Source organism: Somniosus microcephalus, chromosome 9 (genome assembly GCF_052327205.1).
Source record: "Somniosus microcephalus isolate GS21.2 chromosome 9, FLI_Smic_1.0, whole genome shotgun sequence".
NCBI lineage: Eukaryota > Metazoa > Chordata > Chondrichthyes > Squaliformes > Somniosidae > Somniosus > Somniosus microcephalus.
Window position 1 is genome coordinate 70,178,720 of NC_140995.1, and position 21,795 is coordinate 70,200,514.

A 21,795-nucleotide genomic window follows, 5' to 3' on the forward strand; every position below is an offset into this window, starting at 1 on the left:
GGAGTGCGTGATTCTTTACACTATTGAATGGGGCCTGTGATTCACTGCACTCCAGAATGGAGTGTGTGATTTCTTACATTATTAGATGGAGGGTGTGATTCCTTACATTATTAGATGGCGGGTGTGATTCCTTACACTATTGAAAGGGGCGAGTGATTACTTACACTGGAGAATGGAGGGTGTGATTCCTTACACTATTGGATGGAGGGTGTGATTCCTTACACTATTGAAAGGGGTGTGTGATTCCTTGCACTATTGAATGGAAGGTGAGGTTCATTACACTATTGCATGGGGGGGGTGATTCCTTACACTATTGAATGGAGGGTGTGATTCCTTGCACTATTGAATGGGGGTGTTATTCCTTACACTATTGGATGGAGGGTGTGATTCCTTACACAATTGAAAGGGGCATGTGATTCCTTACACTATTGAATGTGGCATGTGATTCCTTACACTATTGAATGCAGGTTGTGAATCCTTACACTATTGAATGGAGGGTGTGATTCCTTACACTATTGAATGGAGCGAGTGATTTCTTACACTATTGAATGGAGGGTGTGATTCCTTTCACTATTGAATGGCATGTGTGATTCCTTACACTATTGAATGGAGGGTGTGATTGCTTACACCATAGAATGGGCATGTGGTTCCTTACACTATTGAATGGAGGGTGGGATTCCTTACGCTATTCGATGGAGGGTGTGGTTCCTTACACTATTGGATGGAGGGTGTGATTCCTTACGCTATTCGATGGAGGGTGTGGTTCCTTACACTATTGGATGGAGGGTGTGATTCTTTACAATATTGGATGGAGGGTGTGATTCTTTACACTATTGGATGGAAGCTGTGATTCCTTACACTATTGTATGCAGGGTGTGATTCCTTACACTATTGTATGCAGGGTGTGATTCCTTACACTATTGGATGGAGGGTGTGATTCCTTACACTATTGAATGGGGCGTGTGATTCCTTACACTATTGGATTAATTAATTCAGATGTAGTCCGTGGCCAGGGACAGGATGGTGTGACTAGAAGTGAGGCAGGTACGGGGATCCAGGAGGTAGTGTTGGAGGAGCCGCAGCCCTTGCTCTTGTCCAACAGGTTTGAGGCTCTTACTCCCTGTGAGGATGGGAACGGGGACTGCGGGGAGGATGAGCAACCTGGCCACAGCACCGTGGAGCGGGGGGCAATTCAAGTGGGGGGAGTTAAAACAAATGTTGTAGTGGTAGGGGATAGTATCGTTAGGGGGATAGATAGGGTTCTTTGCAGCCGAGAGCGAGAGTCCCGAAGGCTGTGTTGTCTGCCCGGTGCCAGGGTTAAGCACATCTCCTCTGAGCTGGTTCATTCTCAGGCTGGCAATCAGTAACCAGTGGTGTTCCGCAGGGGTCAGTGCTGGGACCCCAACTCTTTACAATCTATATTAACGATTTGAAGGAAGGGACCGAGTGCAACATATCCAAGTTTGCCGACGATACAAAGATGGGAGGGAAAGCAGTGAGTGAGGAGGACATAAAAAACCTGCAAAAGGACATAGACAGGCTAAGTGAGTGGGCAGAGATTTGGCCGATGCAATATAATGTTGGAAAGTGTGAGGTTATGCACTTTGGCAGAAAAAATCAAAGAGCAAGTTATTATCTAAATGGAGAGAAACTGCAAAGTGCTACAGTACAAAGGGATCTGGGGGTCCTGGTGCATGAAACACAAAAAGTTAGTATGCAGGTGATCAGGAAGGCCAATGGAATCTTGGCTTTTATTGCAAGGGGGATGGAATATAAAAACAGGGAAGTCTTGCTGCAGTTATACAGGGTATTGATGAGGCCTCACCTGGAATACTGCATGCAGTTTTGGTTTCCATATTTAAGAAAAGATATACTTGCTCTCGAGGTGGTTCAGAGAAGGTTCACTCGGTTGATTCCAGAGATGAGGGGGTTGACGTATGAGGAAAGGTTGAGTAGGTTGGGACTCTACTCATTGGAGTTCAGAAGAATGAGAGGCGATCTTATCGAAACATGTAAGATTGTGAGGGGGCTTGATCGGGTGGATGCGGTGAGGATGTTTCCACTGATGGGTGAGACTAGAACTAGGGGGCATAATCTTAGAATAAGGGGCTGCCCTTTCAAAACTGAGATGAGGAGAAACTTCTTCACTCAGAGGGTAGTAAATCTATGGAATTTGCTACCCCAGAGAGCTGTGGAAGCTGCAACATTAAATAAATTTAAAACGGAGATAGACAGTTTCCTAGCAGATAAGGGAATTAGGGGTTACGGGGAGAGGGCAGGGAAGTGGACGTGAGTCTAGATTCGGAACAGCCATGATCCTATTGAATGGCGGAGCAGGCCCGAGGGGCCGTATGGCCTACTCCTGCTCCTACTTCTTATGTTCTTATGTAAACTTGGAGTGGGAGGGGGAGGATCCAGTTGTCGTGGTCCATGTTGGTACCAACGACATAGATAGGACAAGGAAAGAGGTTCTGCTGAGGGAGTTTGAGCAGCTAGGGGCCAAATTAAAAAGCAGAACCACAAGGGTAATAATCTCTGGATTACTACCTGAGCCACGTGCAAATTTGGCTAGGGTAAATAAAATTAGAGAGTTAAATGCGTGGCTCAAAGACTGGTGTGGGAGAAATGGGTTTTGCTTCTTGGGACACTGGCATCAGTACTGGGACAGGAGAGAGCTGTTCCGTTGGGACGGACTTCACTTGGCCAGTGCTGGGACTAGAATCCTGGCGAATCGAATAACTAGGGCTGTAGAGAGGGCTTTAAACTAATTAGTAGGGGGGAGGTTTTAAGAGAACGAAAAATAAAAATGACAGCGGAGAAGGCAATAGAGCAAGGTAGCAGTGGGGGAATTAAAAACCAGAGCATGTCAGGAAGGGACAGAATGTATAATGATAAAGGTAAAGTAGTAAAAGGGGCAAAAGCAGGAATAAATTGTCAGAAAACATATTTGAAAGTTCTTTATCTGAATGCACGCAGCATTCATAACAAAATAGATGAGTTGACGGTACAAATAACTACACATGGGTATGATCTGGTGGCCATTACGGAAACATGGCTGCAAGATGATCATGACTGGGAACTAAACATACAAGGGTATTTGACAATTAGGAAGGGCAGACAGGAAGGAAAGGGAGGTGGGGCTGCTATGTTAATCAAGGATGGAATCACTGCAATAGTCAGAAATGATATTGGGTCAAAGGATCAGGATAGTGAAACAGTTTGGGTGGAGATAAGGATTAATAAGGGGAAAAAGTCACTAGTGGGCATAGTCTATAGGCCTCCTAACAGTTGCAACTCTGTTGGTCGGAGTATAAATCAGGAAATAGTTGGGGCTTGTAATAAGGGAACAACTATAATCATGGGGGATTTTAACTTTCATATTGACTGGACTAATCAAATTGGGCATGGCAGCCTTGAGGAAGAGTTCATAGAGTGTATTAGGGACGGGTTCCTTGAGCAGTATGTAACTGAACCAACCAGGGGGCAGGTAATCTTAGATCTGGTCCTGTGTAATGAGACAGGATTAATAAAAAATGTCCTAGTAAAGGATCCCCTTGGAATGAGTGACCATAATATGCTTGAATTCCAAATTCAGTTTGAGGGTGAGAGAGTTGGATCTCAAACCAGCGTACTGAGCTTAAATAAAGGAGACTATGAAGGTATGAGAGTAGAATTGACTAAAGTGAACTGGGAAAACAGATTAAAGTGTAAGATGGTACAAGAGCAGTGGTCTACATTCAAGGAGATATTTCACATCATTCAAGATAAATATATTCCACTGAGGAAAAAGGGGAGTAAAAGAAAAGACAGCCATCCGTGGCTTAGTAAAGTAATAAAGGATAGTATCTGACTGAAAACAAGGGCATATAAAGTAGCCAAATCTAGTGGGAGGATAGAAGATTGGGAAGCATTTAAAAGCCAGCAAACAATAACTAAAAGATTAATTAAGAAAGGGAAGATAGATTATGAAAGTAAACTAGCAAAAAATATAAAAACAGATAGCAAGAGTTTCTACAGCTATATAAAAAGAAAAAGGGTGGCTAAAATGAACTTTAGAGGGTCCCTTAGAGGATCAGACTGGGAAACTAGTGGTGGGGAACATGGAGATGGCAAAGACACTGAACAAATATTTTGTATCAGTCTTTACAGTAGAGGACACTAAAAGTATCCCAACACTGGACAAACAGGGGGCAATGGGGGGGGGGGGGGAGGGGGGAGCTAAATACGATTAAAATCACTAAGGAGATGGTACTCGGTAAAATAATGGGGCTTAAGGCAGATAAATCCCCCGGACCTGATGGCCTACATCCTAGGGTCTTGAGAGAAGTGGTGGTAGGGATTGTGGATGCATTGGTGATTATTTTCCAAAACTCCCTGGACTCAGGAAAGGTCCTGGCAGATTGGAAAACTGCTAATGTAACACCCTTATTTAAGAAGGGAAGTAGACAAAAAGCTGGAAACTATAGACCAGTTAGCCTAACATCTGTGGTTGGCAAAATGTTGGAGTCCATTATTAAGGAAACAGTAACAGAGCATTTGGATAAACATAATTTAATAGGACAGAGTTAGCATGGTTTTATGAAGGGGAAGTCATGTTTGACAAATTTGCTCGAATTCTTTGAGGACGTAACATACAGGGTGGATAAAGGGGAACCAGTGGATGTAGTGTATTTGGACTTCCAAAAGGCATTTGACAAGGTTCCACACAAAAGATTACTGATCAAGATAAAAAATCACAGGATTGGGGGTAATATGTGTGGAAGATTGGCTATCTAACAGAAAACAAAGATTTGGGATAAATGGTTCATTCTCGGGCTGGCAATCAGTAACTAGTGGTGTTCCGCAGGGGTCAGTGCTGGGACCCCAACTCTTTACAATCTATATTAACGATTTGGAGGAAGGGACCGAGTGCAACATATCCAAGTTTGCTGGCGATACAAAGGTGGGAGGGAAAGCAGTGAGTGAGGAGGACATAAAAAACGTGCAAAAGGACATAGACAGGCTAAGTGAGTGGGCAGAGATTTGGCAGATGGAATATAATATTGGAAAGTGTGAGGTTATGCACTTTGGCAGAAAAAATCAAAGAGCAAGTTATTATCTAAATGGAGAGAAACTGCAAAGTGCTACAGTACAAAGGGATCTGGGGGTCCTGGTGCATGAAACACAAAAAGTTAGTATGCAGGTGCAGCAGGTGATCAGGAAGGCCAATGGAATCTTGGCTTTTATTGCAAGGGGGATGGAGTATAAAAACAGGGAAGTCTTGTTGCAGTTATACAGGGTATTGGTGAGGCCACACCTGGAATACTGCGTGCAGTTTTGGTTTCCATATTTAAGAAAAGATATACTTGCTCTCGAGGCGGTTCAGAGAAGGTTCACTCGGTTGATTCCGGAGATGAGGGGGTTGACGTATGAGGAAAGGTTGAGTAGGTTGGGACTCTACTCATTGGAGTTCAGAAGAATGAGAGGTGATCTTATCGAAACATATAAGATTGTGAGGGGGCTTGATCGGGTGGATGCGGTGAGGATGTTTCCACTGATGGGTGAGACTAGAACTAGGGGGCATAATCTTAGAATAAGGGGCTGCCCTTTCAAAACTGAGATGAGGAGAAACTTCTCCACTCAGAGGGTAGTAAATCTATGGAATTTGTTACCCCAGAGAGCTGTGGAAGCTGCAACATTAAATAAATTTAAAACGGAGATAGACAGTTTCCTAGCAGATAAGGGAATTAGGGGTTACGGGGAGAGGGCAGGGAAGTGGACGTGAGTCTAGATTCGGATCAGCCATGATCCTATTGAATGGTGGAGCAGGCCCGAGGGGCCGTATGGCCTACTCCTGCTCCTACTTGTTATCTTCTTATGTAAGAAGTCACACAACACCAGGTTATAGTCCAACAGCTTTATTTGAAGTCACAAGCTTTCGGAGCGCTGCTCCTTCGTCAGGTGAAGTGGAGAGATGCATAAAGACACAGCTTATATAGTCAGAGAATAATGTCAGATGTTTACAGGTAATCTTTCTAACTGCCATTTACCACACCTCGGCAGAGAGATAATCATAGCAATCAAAGGTGTGAATGGTGTCCAAACAGGTCAGTCAGGAAAACATTACATCAAAGAACAATGAGGTGGGGTCACAAGGGGTCAAATGTTGCAGATGCTGGGGTCTGTGTGAAAAACAAAAAAACAGACAAAAAACATTTTTTTTGCTGGAAATCACAGCATCTGTGTAGAGAGAGCAAGCCAACGATGACTCGAGTCTGGATGACCCTATGTCAGGTGGGGTTACATGTCGCGTGACATGAACCCAAGATCCCAGTTCAGGCCGTCCTCATGGGTGCGGAACTTGGCTATCAGTTTCTGCTCGACGATTTTGCGTTGTCGTGTGCTTGTCCCCTATGGACAAGCCCTGCGAATACACAGGATCTGCTCAGATGAGGAGGAACGCGATGGACACCTACAGATGCTGAAAGACGCCCTCGTAAGAACGGGATATGAGGCTCGACTCGTCGATCGACAGTTCCGACGGGCCACAGCGAAAAATCGTATAGACCTCCTCAGAAGACAAACATGGGACACAACCAACAGAGTACCCTTCGTCGTCCAGTACTTCCCCGGAGTAGAGAAACCACGCCATGTTCTTTGCAGCCTTCAACATGTCATCGATGACGACGAACACCTCGCTAAGGCCATCCCCACGCCTCCACTACTCGCCTTCAAACAGCCGCCTAACCTCAAACAGACTATCGTTCGCAGCAAATTACCCAGCTTTCAGGAGAACAGCGACCACTACACCACACAACCCTGCCACAGCAACCTCTGCAAGACATGCCAGATCATCAACACCGATACCATCATCACACGTGAGGACACCACCCACCAGGTACATGGTACATACTCATGTGACTCGGCCAACGTTGTCTACCTCATATGTTGCAGGAAAGGATGCCCCGGAGCATGGTACATCGGTGAGACCATGCAGACACTGCGACAACGGATGAACAGACACCGCGCAACAATCGCCAGGCAGGAGTGTTCCCTCCCAGTTGGGGAACACTTCAGCAGTCAAGGACATTCAGCCTCCGATCTTCGGGTAAGCATTCTCCAAGGCGGCCTTCGAGACACACGACAATGCAAAATCGTCGAGTATAAACTGATAGCCAAGTTCCGCACCCATGAGGACGGCCTGAACCGGGATCTTGGGTTCATGTCACGCTACATGTAACCCCACCTGACATAGGGTCATCCAGACTCGAGTCGTCGTTGGCTTGTTCTCTCTACACAGATGCGGCCGGACCTGCTGTGATTTCCAGCAAAAAAAACGTTTTTTGTCTGTTTTTATGTTTTTCACACAGGCCCCAGCATCTGCAACATTTGACCCCTTGTGACCCCACCTCATTGTTCTTTGATGTAATGTTTTCCTGACTGACCTGTTTGGACACCATTCACACCTTTGATTGCTGTGATTAGCTCTCTGCCGAGGTGTGATAAATGGCAGTTAGAAAGATTACCTGTAAACATCTGACATTATTCTCTGACTATATAAGCTGTGTCTTTATGCATCTCTCCACTTCACCTGATGAAGGAGCAGCGCTCCGAAAGCTTGTGACTTCAAATAAAGCTGTTGGACTATAACCTGGTGTTGTGTGACTTCTTACATTTCTCCACCCCAGTCCAACACCGGCATCTCCACACCATATGTTCTTATGGATGGAGGGAGTGATTCCTTACACTATTGAATGCAGGGTGTGATTCCTTACACTATTGAATGGAGGGTGTGATTCCTTACACTACTGGATGGAGGGTGTGATTCCTTACACTATTGAATGGCACGTGTGATTCCTTACACTATTGAATGGAGGGTGTGATTCCTTACACTATTTAATGGGGCAGTAATTCCTTACACTATTGGATGGAGGGTGTGGTTCCTTTCACTATTGGATGGAGGGTGTGATTCTTTACACTATTAAATACTGGGTGTGATTCCTTACACTATTGAATGCAGGGTGTGATTCCTTACACTATTGGATGGCATTTGTGATTCCTTACACTATTGGACGGAGGGTGTGATTCCTTACACTATTGGATGGAGGGTGTGGTTCCTTACACTATTGGATGGAGGGTGTGATTCTTTACACTATTAAATGCTGGGTGTGATTCCTTACACTATTGAATGCAGGGTGTGATACCTTACACTATTGGATGGAGGGTGTGATTCCTTACACTATTGGATAGATGGTGTGATTCCGTACACTATTGGATGGAGGGTGTGATTCCTTACACTATTGGACGGAGGGTGTAATTCCTTACACTGTTGGATGAAGAGTGTGATTTCTTACACTATTGGATGGAGGCTGTGATTCCTAACACGATTGAATGGGGCATGTGATTCCTTACACTATTGGATGGAGGGTGTGATTCCTTACACTATTGAATGCAGGGTGTGATTCCTTACACTATTGGATGGAGGGTGTGATTCCTTACACTATTGGATGGCGGGTGTGATTCCTTACACTGTTGAATGGAGAGTGTGATCCCTTACACTATTGGATGGAGGGTGTGATTCCTTACACTACTGAATGGTGCATGTGATTCGTTACACTATTGAATGGAGGATGTGATTCCTTACACTATTGGATGGAGGATGTGATTCGTTACACTATTTAATGGGGCAGTAATTCCTTACACTATTGGATGGAGGGTGTGGTTCCTTTCACTATTGGATGGAGGGTGTGATTCTTTACACTATTAAATGCTGGGTGTGATTCCTTACACTATTGAATGCAGGGTGTGATTCCTTACTCTATTGGATGGAGGGTGTGATTCCTTACACTACTGAATGGTGCATGTGATTTGTTACACTACTGAATGGTGCATGTGATTCCTTACACTATTGGATGGAGGATGTGATTCGTTACACTATTTAATGGGGCAGTGATTCCTTACACTATTGGATGGAGGGTGTGATTCCTTACACTATTGGATGGATGGTGTGATTCCGTACACTATTGGATGGAGGGTGTGATTCCTTACACTATTGGATGGAGGGTGTAATTCCTTACACTATTGGATGAAGGGTGTGATTTCTTACACTATTGAAAGGGGTGTGTGATTTCTTACACTATTGAAAGGGGCATGTGATTCCTTACACTATTGGATGGGGTGTGTGATTCCTTACACTATTGAATGGGAGTCTGATTCCTTACACTATTGAATGGGAGTGTGATTCCTTAGACTATTGAACAGGGGGTGGAGGTAGATTCCCTACACTATTTAATGGGGAGTGTGATTCCTTACACTATTGGATGGGGAGTGTGATTCCTTAGACTATTGAAAAGGGGTGGAGGGTGATTCCCTACAGTATTTAATGGGGAGTGTGATTCCTTACATTATTGAATGGCAGGTGTGATTTCTTTCGTTACAGATTTGAAAGTTTGTTACATTTGATCTTTTCCTCACTCCTGCCATCTGATGGCTGCTAATAATTTTCTATTAATAATAAATAAAAACAGAAAATGCTGGAGATACTCAGCAGGTCAGGCAGCATCTGTGAAGAGAGAAACAGAGTTAACGTTTCAGGTCGATGAACTTTCGTCAGAACTGGAAAAAAGCAGGAAATGGAACAGATTTTTAAGCAAGTGTAGGAGCTAGGGAATGGGGGAGGGGATGAAAGAACAAAAGGGAAGGCCTGTGATACGCTGGAAGGCGGGAGAGATTAAGAGACATTAAGAGATATTCAAGACAAAAAGGAGATGGTAATGGGACGGGTTAAGAAACAAAAGATGGCTCTAGATGAAGTGAAAATTGCACTGGCAGAATGAAAGACAGCTGCCCTGTGGGAGAGAAGAAAAGAGAACACAAACAAACAAAAAAGTGTGGGAAAAAAAAAATATGATAGGGGCCGAGGTTATGATCTGAAATTATTGAACTCTATGTTGAGTCCAGGAGGCTGTAAAGTGCCTAATCGAAAGATGAGAAGTCGAGGAAGGGAAGGGAAGAGTTGTGGGCTATGTGGAGCACTCTTTGTTCCAGTACTACTCAGGTCACCTCCGTCACCTCTTTTTCCGGTACATTGATGACTGTATCGGTGCCGTTTCCTGCTCTCGCCCTGAACTAGAAAATTTCATTCACTTTGCTTCCAACTTCCACCCTTCCCTCACCTTCACATGGTCCATCTCCGACTCTTCCCTTCCCTTCCTCGACTTCTGTGTGGAGTTTGCACATTCTCCCCGTGTTTGCGTGGGTTTCCTCCGGGTGCTCCGGTTTCCTCCCACAGTCCAAAGATGTGCAGATTAGGTTGATTGGCTATGATAAATTGACCCTTAGTGTTAGGGGGATTAAAATGTGTGGGGTTACGGAGGTAGGGTGGGATATGTGTTGGTGTAGGGGTTACGGGGATCGGGTGGGATATGTGTCGGTGCAGGCTCGATGGGCCGAAATGGCCTCTATCTGCACTGTGGGGTTTCTGTGATTCTGTGATTCTCCGTCTCCATCTCTGGAGATAGGAGATTGACAAACATTCACTACAAGCCCACTGACTCCCACAGCTCCTGGACTACACTTCCTCCCACCCCGCTTCCTGTAAGGACTCTATTCCATTCTCCCAGTTTCTCCGTCTCCGCTGCATCTGCTCTGACGATGCCACCTTCCATACCAGTGCTTCCGACATGTCTTCCTTTTTCCTGAACCAAGGATTCCCCTCTACTGTGGTTGACACGGACCTTGACCGTGTCAGTTCTATCTCCCGCATTTCTGCCCTCACCCCTGCCCCTCCCTCCCGGAACCACGATAGGGTCCCCCTTGTCCTCACCTTTCACCCCGCCAGCCTCCACTTTCAATGGATCATCCTCCACCATTTCCGCCACCTCCAGCGTGATCCCACCACCAAACACATCTTCCCCTCCCCTCCCCTTTCAGCATTCCGAAGGGACCGCTCCCTCCGCGACACCCTGGTCCACTCCTCTATCATCCCCAACACCCCTTCCCCTTCGCTCGGCACATTTCCGTGCAAACGCAGGAGATGCAACACATGCCCCTATACCTTCCCCCTTCCCACTGTCCAGGGCCCCAAACACCCTTCCAGGTGAAACAGCGATTTACTTGTACTTCTTGCAATCTAGTATACTGTATTCGCTGCTCACGATGTGGTCTCCTCTACATTGGGGAGACCAAACGCAGATTGGGTGACCGCTTTGTGGAACACCTCCGTTCAGTCCATAAGGGGGACCCCGAGCTTCCGGTCGCCTGTCACTTGACGAAAGGTCATCGACCTGAAACATTGGCCCAGAAATTAGTGTCCCAACGCGCGAGTAAGCACCGTGTACTCACACGTGGGACCGATGGAATTGCCGGTTTTCTGCATGTACAGCGCATGCACGGGAAACCGGCATTTCCGATCCTCTGAACCAAGGGGTTCAGAGGTCGAACGCGTGCGCGCGGGAGTCTGCACGTGCGCGTTGAACTTCCTTTTTTTTTCCAGGTTTGCCCGTGCGTGAAGGCCTCCACTTTTTACACTTTAAAAAAGCAGATGTAAGGACTTAATTTTAAAAGGTAAGTGGTCTATTAATTAAAATTAGAATTTTTTTTCCACAGGTTTATTATTTTTAAAGACTTTACAGTAAGGTAAGTGTATTTTTAGCCCCGATTTTTTATAAAGTTATTTTTTTCAAAAATTTAAATTATTGTTTAAAATAGTTATTTAAAGTTATTTATAGTTCATTTAAATAGTGTGATGTTTTTTAAAATTTTATTTCAAGTTTCAGTACTGTTTTGGGCGCCCGGAGTTTTCATGAGTTTGACAGTTCTTACTGTCAAACTCATGAATGAACTTTTGCATCCTCCGATTGGTTGCCCAGTGCTCACGTGATCCCAGCCGACGCATCGCACTAACTACGCCGCTGGATCACGCAAGCACAGCGCGCCGGGAGCTGAACCGGGCCACAGACAGGAAATCCACGCAGGCCCAGGCTTCAACTGTCGGCGCGCTATGTAAGTGTAGGTCGGGGGCTTGCACCCGCGGGAAGCCCCCGACACGAATTTCTGGGCCAATAACTCTGTTTCTCTCTTCACAGATGCTGCCTGACCTGCTGAGTATCTCCAGCATTTTCTGTTTTTATTTCAGATTTCCAGCATCTGCAGTATTTTCTTTTTGTAATAATTTTCTATTAATCAGTTTACAGGCCATTCAACTTCTTCTCTGTGATTGGACTGTGATGTAAGAAAAAGGAGACTTACCATCAAGTAACTTTAAAGTAAGCTTTAAGTAACTTATAAACACACTATATACACAAGAGAGGTCTTTACCATGCCTCTGGTAGAAGCCTCTTACAATACTGAACAGACCAGTATTTATACCAGTCCAACAGGAAGTGACATGACAGGAAGTGAGGTATGTACACAGTTCATAGTTCATAGTTCACAGGAAGTGATGACATAACTTCCCACAAGTTATCATTTTTATCACATTCTTCCCTCCTGCAGGATTAGGAGGCTGTGGTCTACCTTTTGGTCCGCAGCCGCCGAACAAGGAAGAGTCGCACCCGTTTGGATTCCCGTCGTAGAGGGTCGCTGGTCCGCTTACATGCAGTTGGCCATTGGTCAGAGTCTGTGTGGCCTGGATTGCCCTGTGAAGGGTCGGGGAGATCATGGCTTCGAGTACGAGCCCCAATAGGTTCAAAGTCGGACTGCCTCTGTTCAGAGGGAGGTGCAGAGCTGGTTTGTGGTGGATCAGTACTTTCATGCGCGGTACTGGGAGGGTCGCAACCTTGAGCACGGGGTTCTACCGGCACCAAGCTAGTTGGTGTCCGATCAGGGTCCTGGAGAGGGGTACCCGATAGGTCCCAAGAGTTTCCTGGTGAAATGCCATCACCCGATGTCCCACTAGGTCCTGGTGGGCAGGGAGCCAGATCCCGTAATGATACGGTAGATTCTCGGCCGTCGGAATATCGTATGTTTGCATAGGTGGGGTTGGCATCGGTTAGTTCGACCTCGTCTACAAGAGGGTCATTTTTAGACGTCCGAACGTATCTTCGGAGTAATACAGGTCCAGGAGTAGTTAGCCATGACGGGAGTGATGTCCCATGAGATGAGCGACGCTGGAATCCAAAGAACCGCTCATGAGGTGTAGTATTTGTGGCTGTAGAAAGCAGGGACCGTATAGAGTGCAATGCATCCGGAAGCACTGTTTCCCATTGCTGGTCTGGTAGGCCCCGAGATCTTAAAGCGAGACGTACGGAATTCCAGATGATACCGTTATACCTCTCTACCTGCCCATTTCCGATGGGATGGTATGGTGTTGTTTTGCTTGTAGCAATTCCCCGTTCTGAGGGGTAGTCCTTGAGTTCCCTTGACATAAAGGATGGACCCCGATCTGAGTGAATATAAGCCGGCATGCCACAGAGAGAAAATACCTGCTCAAGGCAGCAGATTACTGTGGACGCCAGCATATTGGAGCAGGGGAAGGCAAACGGAAAACGTGAATATTCGTCGATCATGGTGAGCAAATATGTGTTCCGAGTTGAAGAGGGCACTGGGCCCTTAAAATCGATGCTAAGTCGTTGCATCGGTTGGGTTGCATGTATGAGTATACCATCTGAGGGGCGGAAGAACTGAGGTTTTAATTCCGCACAAAGCCGGCATTCTGAGCATATTTTCTTTACATCTCCAGTGGAAAAAGGGAGATTCCGTGATCGTACGAAATGTAGCATGCGCGTAACGCCAGGATGACACAAACCATTGTGGACATCCATGAGAGTGGAGGATGACATAGTGGAGCAGAATGCCCGTGTGAGGGTGTCCAGGGCCACATTCTCCTTGCCAGGCCGATAGAGAATGGTATAACCAAAAGAGGCCAGTTCCATCCTCCAAAGTTGTATTTTATTATTCTTAATTTTGGTTCGTTTTCGATTATCGAGCATGAAGGCGACTGATCGTTGGTCCGTGATCAATGTAAAGTGCTGGCGAGCTAGAAAATGGTTCCACTTCCGTACTGCCTCTATGATGGCTGTGGCTTCTTTCTCAACCGGAGGATAATGTAGCTCGGCACCTTGTAAGGTCCTGGACATAAATGCTACAGGATGACCTTCCTGATTCAGAGTAGCCGAGATCGCCACCTCCGAGGCATCACATTCAACCACGAAAGGGAGATTCTCATCAATGGAGTGAAGAGCCGCTTTCTCCAACTGTTTTTTGAGAAGGTTAAAGGCTGCAACAGCCGCTGTTCCCAGTGGAAATGATCTAGCATGCAGCAAGGGTTGGATTTCGTCCGAAAAATGAGGAATCCATTTAGCGTAGTATGCAAACAGACCGAGAGCCCGACGTAAAGAAGCCGGATTCTTAGGTGACGGGAGCTCTTGGAGCGGGCGAAGTCTTTCTGGGTCTGGCTTAATGATACCATTGCCTACGCAGTAGCCAAGGATGTTGATGGTCGGTTGCGACTCAACAGATTTGGATTCATTCAGGGTCAAATTACGGCGATGGAGGGCATCCCGAAATTTTTGGAGGTTGGAGTCGTGTTCCTGTTGATCGTGACCTGCAATGGTAATGTTATCAAGATAGGGAAAAGTGTCCCTTAGGTTTTCCTGCTTAACCAGGCCATCCATTGCCCGTTGAAAGACAGCCACTCCATTAGTAACCCCGAATGGGAGGCGACGAAATTGGTACAGCCGTCCATTAGCCTCAAAGGCTGTGTACTGCTTATCTGAGACCTTCAAGGGTAACTGATGATAGGCACTTTTTAAATCGTAAGTTGAGAACACTTTGTATTCGGCCAGTTTATTAACCATATCATCAATGCGTGGCAATGGGTAGGCGTCCAAGTCGGTATATTGATTGATGGTTTGTGAATAATCGATGCATAGTCGCTGTTTGTGAGGTTTTAGAGGGTTCTTGACAATGACGACTTGAGCCCGCCAGGGCGACGAACATGGTTCAATGATATCCTCTGCTAGAAGTCGAGAGATTTCAGCCGCAATAAAAGATTGGTCTTCCTGATTAAAGCGCCGCGATTTCGTTATTATCGGTTGGCATTGAGGCGGAATACTGGCAAATAATGAGGGTTCATCCAGTGAAGCTGCTGATAATGCACAAAATGGTAATTTAGATGGTATATTAGAAATAGTAAGTCCGGGTTTGGATCCACCAAACTCAATGGTGAGTTTCTTATGCTGTTTTTGGAAGTCCAGCCCTAAGAGGAGATCACTACATAAGTCCTTGAGCACCGAAAGTCAGGTGGAGGGATACATACGACCATGAAGTGTCATATCAACAACACAAAAGCCGGAGATTCTGGTATTAAGTGATGACTGGGCCATCGCAATTGCCTGGTCCGATGGGAAGACATGTAGTTTCAATTTCGCAACAATCTGTTCCTTAATGAAACTATCAGTACTTCCTGAGTCAATTAAGGCATCTAAGGTATGCCCTTTAATTGAAATTTTTGTGGCTGCCTGAGACAGGTTCTGTGGGCAAGCAGCTGTAATTGGTGTCGTTGCACAGAGAGTGGCTAAAACTCTCGGTGTGCTTCTTCGGGAGAGAGCTCGAGAGGAAGCTTGATAGGTCCTAGCTGGAGCATCTTGATAGGCCCTAATTGGGGCAGTTCGGTAGGCCTTAGCTGGATTGGCCCTCGTAGAGGCCCTTGACAGGCAAACTTTAGCAAAGTGTCCTTTTTTCCCGCAATAACTGCAGATTGCATTGCGAGCAGGGCAGGTTTTCCTAGGGTGAAAAGCATCTCCACAAAAGAAGCATTCCTTCCTAGATTGCCAAGAGGCTGCTAAAGTGGGGTCGTCCTCCTCTTCTTCATCAGAATTATCAGAATTAGATTCCCCCATGATAGGGTTCACCTGAGACCGCTTGAATTGTCTGGTTGCAGCTACAGCAGCAGATCGAGATCTGGGCAGCTGATAGAGGTCTGCATTTCTCTTTGCCAAATCCAGTGAACAAGCTAGGTCAAAAGCTTTTTGTAGCTCAAGTGTTTTACTTTCTAGTAGACGCTGGCGTATAAATGGAGAGGCAATCCCGCAGATGAAAGCATCACGAATCATTTCTTGGCGGTACAGCTCAGCTGAGGCTGCCTGAAAGTTACAATCTACGCTGAGCCTGCGAAGTTCTTGCAGGAATTCGTCAATTGATTCCCCTGGCCCTTGTCGGGCTGTGGCCAGTAGATGTCTAGCATAGACCTCATTTGGGGTCTTCGCATACAGTTTCTTAAGTGCCCGAATCACCTCTTCGTAATTATCCCAGTCATCAACATATTCGAACACTTTTGGGGTCACATAATTGACAAGTATCTTCAATTTAGCAGGAGCATCCGCTTTACATTCATCCAGAAAATTCTCAAAAGTACGATACCAATGCTTCCATACCCTGCCAGCTGCTGGTGTATTCGGGTCCAAGTCCAGACGAATAGGTCTAAGGATTTTCTCCATGATGGGTGGTTCCCTGGATCCTTAACTTCCGAGTTTGTCTGAAGGTCTAGTATTTGTCAGTGTAAATACTAAGTTACTTAAATTGATGTAAGAAAAAGGAGACTTACCATCAAGTAACTTTAAAGTAAGCTTTAAGTAACTTATAAACACACTATATACACAAGAGAGGTCTTTACCATGCCTCTGGTAGAAGCCTCTTACAATACTGAACAGACCAGTATTTATACCAGTCCAACAGGAAGTGACATGACAGGAAGTGAGGTATGTACACAGTTCATAGTTCATAGTTCACAGGAAGTGATGACATAACTTCCCACAAGTTATCATTTTTATCACAGACTGTGTGTCGTTTTCTCCCCTCTTTCTCTCTTTCTCCCTGTACTTTCCAGCCTTATTGAGAGGTTTGCTTTATCCGTTAATTTTCAGTTCTGCCGAAAGGTCACAGCCGAAATGATGATCGCTGCCTTTCTCCTCCTGTATGTTTCCAGCATTTTCCCTTGTCACTTCACCAGGTTAAAATACAGACGGAGCTTTCACCTGCCCTCCAACAGCCCCACTGACAGCTCTGCACAATGTTGCTTTTGACTTGTGAAACGGTTTGTTGCTGTTTACATGTTACGCGGTGGGAGTTAATGGTCGGTGAAGGTTAACTATGGCCTCAGGGAAGGTGTGGAAAGAAAATGCAGGTGGACTCTTGGACGGTAGTCGTAGTGAAAGGGCAGGACTAGCGAGGGAAAGTATGGAAAGAAGGAACTTGCATTTCTATAGTGCCTTTCACGACCACAGGACGCCCTAAAGCGCTTTACAGCCAATTAAGTACTTTTGAAGTATAGCCACCGTTGTAATGTAGGGAAATGCAGCAGCCAATCTGTGCACAGCAAGCTCCCACAAACAGCAATGAGATAATGAGCAGTCTATATTTAGTGATATTGGTTGAAAGATTAACATTGGCCAGGACACCGGGAAGAACTCACCCACTCTTCTTCGAAATAGTGCCTGTGGGATAATTTACATCCACCCGAGAGGACAGACGGGGCCTCGGTTTAACATCTCATCCAAAAGATGGCACCTCGAACGTACTGCACTGGGAGTATCAGCCTGAAATATGTGCTCAAGTCTCTGGAGTGGGACTCCAAACTCATGACCTTCTGACTCAGTGGCGAGAGTGCTACCCACTGAGCCACAGTTGACACCGTGGAAGGAGTAGTATAGAAAGATACTGCAGTTGGACTGCTTGCTGGTGCATCTTACCTGACAGGTCCATGTGGAGGTAATCAGAAAACCGTCATCTCGAAATACGTTGAAAATCTCTATAATTCCACGGGAGTATCGAAAAAGTGAAATACTGGCATCTGAGATGGCCAGGTTGAATGTTAAATAATCTTGTGCTTGTAGTGTTGTCCTCTGCCTGGACAACACAAATATCACCACGCTGTTTCCAAACCAAGATAACCAGCCTAAGGGCAGAAGCACAGCGAGAAGATGTATTACTGACAATAGGTCTCTATGTTCAATCTGCTCCCTGCAAAGTTTGAAGAAATAATACCTGGGAGGGGAGTGTGTGAAGCAGCTTTTAATTGCAGCTGAGCTTACAGTCTGGAGAATCCCCCTGAAATATGGACACTTTACATTTCCTCGACAGAAAAAGATTGAACAGTCTAGAACTCTCTCCTCTAGAAAAGACAAGGCTGAGGGTGACCTGATAGAGATCTTTAAAACTATGAAGGGGTTCCCCCCTACCCTAGCCCTGAACTCACATCTTTCTCCAGTTTCTCTCCGAGGTCATCTTGTCCATGAGAGCCACTTCCTGCTCCCTCGAACCTGTTCCCACTAAACTGCTGACCACCCAACTTCCTTTCCGGGTTCCCATGTTAGCTGACATTGTTAATGATTCTCTTTCCTCAGGTACTGTCCCCCTCTGCTTCAAATCTGCCGTCATCACCCGTCCACAAAAAACCAACCCTTGACCCCTCCATCCTTGCAAGCTACCGCCCCATCTCCAACCTCCCTTTCCTCTCCAAAGTCCTTGAAAGTGTTGTCACCTCCTAAATCCATGCCCATCTTTCCCGGAACTCTATGTTTGAATCTCTCCAAACAGGTTTCCGTCCTGCCACAGTACCGTAACGGCTCTTATCAAAGTCACAAATGACATCCTATGTGACTGTGACAAAGGTAAACTATCCCTCCTCATCTTTCTCGACCTGTCTGCAGCTTTTGACACAGGGTTGACCACACCATCCTCCTCCATCCTGTCGTCCAGCTGGGTGGGGCTGTACTCGCCTGGTTCTATGCTTATCTATCTAATCGTAGCCAGAGAATCACCTGCAATGGCTTCTCTTCCTGCTCCCATACCGTTACTTCTGGTGTCCCCCAAGGATCTATCCTTGGCCCCCTCCTATTTCTCAGAGCATCAGTTTCCACATGTACGCTGACAACACCCAGCTCTACCTCACCACCACCTCTGTCAAACCCTTCCCTGTCTCTAAATTGTCAGACTGCTTACCCGACATCCAGTATTGGATGAGCAGAAATTTCCTCCAACTAAATATTGGGAAGACCGAAGTCATTGTCTTCGGTCCCCACCACAAACTCCGTTCCATAGCCAACGACTCCATCCCTCTCCCCGGCAACTTTCTGAGGCTGAACCAGACTGTTCGCAACCTTGGTGTCATATTTGACCCCGAAATGAGCTTCCAACCACACATATGCGCCATCACTAAGGACACCTATTTCCACCTCCGTAACATCTCCCGACGCCGCCCCGCCTCAGCTCATCTGCTGCTGAAACCCTCACCCATGCCTTTGTTACCTCCAGACTTGACTATTCCAATGCACTCCTGGCCAGTCTCCCACATCTACCCTCCATAAACTTGAGGTTATCCAAAACTCTGCTGCTCGTGTTCTAACTCACACCAAATCCCGTTCACCCATCATCCCTGTGCTCGCTGACCTACATTGGCTCCTGATTAAGCAACACCTCGATTTTTAAATTCTCATCCTTGTTTTCAAATCCCTCAATGGCCTCGTTCCTCCCTATTTCTGCAATCTCCTCCAGCCCCATAACCCTCTGAGACATCTACGCTCCTCTAATTCTGGCCTCTTGAGCATCTCCAATTTTAATCGCTCAACCATTGGTGGCCGTACTTCAGCTGCCTGGGCCCTAAGCTCTGGAATTCCCTCCTTAAATCTCTCCGCCTCTCTTTCCTCCTTTAAGACGCTCCTTAAAACTTATCTCTTTGACCAAGCTTTTAGTCATCTGCCCTAACATCTTCTTATGTGGCTCGGTGTCAAATTTTGTTTTATAAGGCTCCTGTGAAGCGCCTTGGGACATTTTATGAATCTATGGGCTGGGTTTTCATTGAGGAGGCGGGTAGGAGGCGGAACTAAAACTTTCAGGGGTTGTAGTCACGCCTCCATCAAGTTGTAGCCAACCCACACGATTTTCACTTGATTTACCTTGTTGAGCCCGCCCAGCATGCTCAGCAGGCCAATTAAGGGCCACCCGGCAACAGGTGACGTCACAGATTGATATTTCATCTGTCAAGAGCTTTTGACAGGTGAAGTATCAGCATTTGACAACTGTTTGAAGCTGTCAAACACTGACAATCTGTACTGCAAGTTAATTCCTTCCTCTCAGGATGATTTAGAGAGCTCTCCGGAACAGAAAGCTGAATGCTGCAATTTTTGACAGCTTGTGGCCATTCTGCTTTCTGTGCCGGTGAGATGAGGGACTCCCGAGACCTGAAGGAAGGAAGGCTGTAAAGGTAAGTAAAACTTCATTAAACACTTTAAACACACCAAACATACTTACCTCTGCACTCATGCACCCATCACTCACCTGAACACCGGACATCTCAACCCCTCCAAGCCCTTCAGCCCGACAGCCCGCCTCGCTAACTTGGCGTGGTTTGGAGCCGTCAGGAATCCCACACTTCAAGAATGAAAATAGAAATTAGGCTAAAAACTGCCTGTTAACAGGCAGTTAATTGGCACTAATCCCCTTCCCGCCTCGGAGAGGCAGGTCCCAGTGCGGGTTGGGTACCTGCCTCCTTTGAAACTGGCATGGAGGCGGGTTGGGGGCGGGATGGGTTCATGCCCCCCGATTTTGGGATTTTAACCCCCCACACGCCTCCAATCCCGCCTCCACGGCCCAATGAAAATCCTGCCCTATGACTCTACGACTTAAATGCACTATATAAATACAAGTTGTTGTTGTTGGTGGTGGTTTTATAGTGTAGATGTAGAGAAGCTGTTTCAACTTGCGTGCAAGACCAGAACTAAGCGCCATAAATACAAGATAGCCACCAATAAATTTAATAGGGAATTCAGGAGAAACTTCTTTACCCAGAGAGTGGTGAGAATGTGGAACTCACTACCACAGGGAGTGGTTGAGATGATTAAAGATGCATTTAAGGGGAAGCTAAATAAGTACACGAGGGAGAAAGGAATAGAAGGATATGCTGATAGGATTAGATGAAGAGAGGTGGGAGGAGGCTCGTGTGGAGCATAAACACCGGCATAGACCTGTCAGGTTTCTGTGCTGTACATTCGATGTAATGTATATAATTCTATGTAATGTATGTATTTCTACGTAGAGTGTGAATCAGTGCTACGTACCGAGACTTAGCAGGTAGGCGCCAATTACAGTCTCCCCTTGCTCTGAGATGGGGGTCTCCTTGGGTGAAAGGTGCTGTTGTGGTTCCTCCACGGACTATTGACCAGGCCACGAAAAGCCATCTTTCTAAGAACAGTCACTCAATCATGGATCTAGAACTGACCATCAACCACAGAACAGAAAAGACCCGCTGAAACCCACTCGACCGAACAGGGCAGATGGAGAGTGAGATAGGGAATCTCTGGGAGGGGGAGGAATGCTTTTCCGAAAACCAATCCCTTGCCTCGGTTTTACTTCTTAATCAGGCCTAAGAATGGCTTTAGAACTATCCTGCAGCATGATGTGAGTCTATTTAATCTTCTTTCCTCGAGATACTTAGTGTAGGGTGAGGTCACTGGGCAGTGGGCAGGTCATCTCTAACGACTGCCCAGGATTATGGTAATGCACAGGAGAGCACCTCGTACTAAAGGTAGGGATTGCATAGAATGATCCGGGCTAGAGTGATCTCCTGGACTAGTTTCAATTGCCGAGATGGGTTGGAGGAATTACCCAGATTTTTTTCTCCCCAAATTGTCCTGTGTTTTTTATCTGGTTTTTCACCTCTCCAGGACATCACATGGTTTTGGGGAGGGTGGAAAGTGTATATATTGTTCTGCACAAGGTATTACAATTGTGTGGGACATTCTGGGTGGACCAGAGTTCCTCAGGGCAGTGTCCTAGGCCCAACCATCTTCAGCTGCTTCATCAATGACCTTCCCTCCA

General features: G+C 46.1%; 1 pseudogene; it reads right to left on the reverse strand.

The window, feature by feature from the left end:
• LOC147112459 (opsin-5-like) overlaps nt 1–21,155 on the reverse strand; it is a 39,869-nt pseudogene extending 18,714 nt beyond the window's left edge.
• Nucleotides 21,156–21,795: the final 640 nt, after the last annotated feature.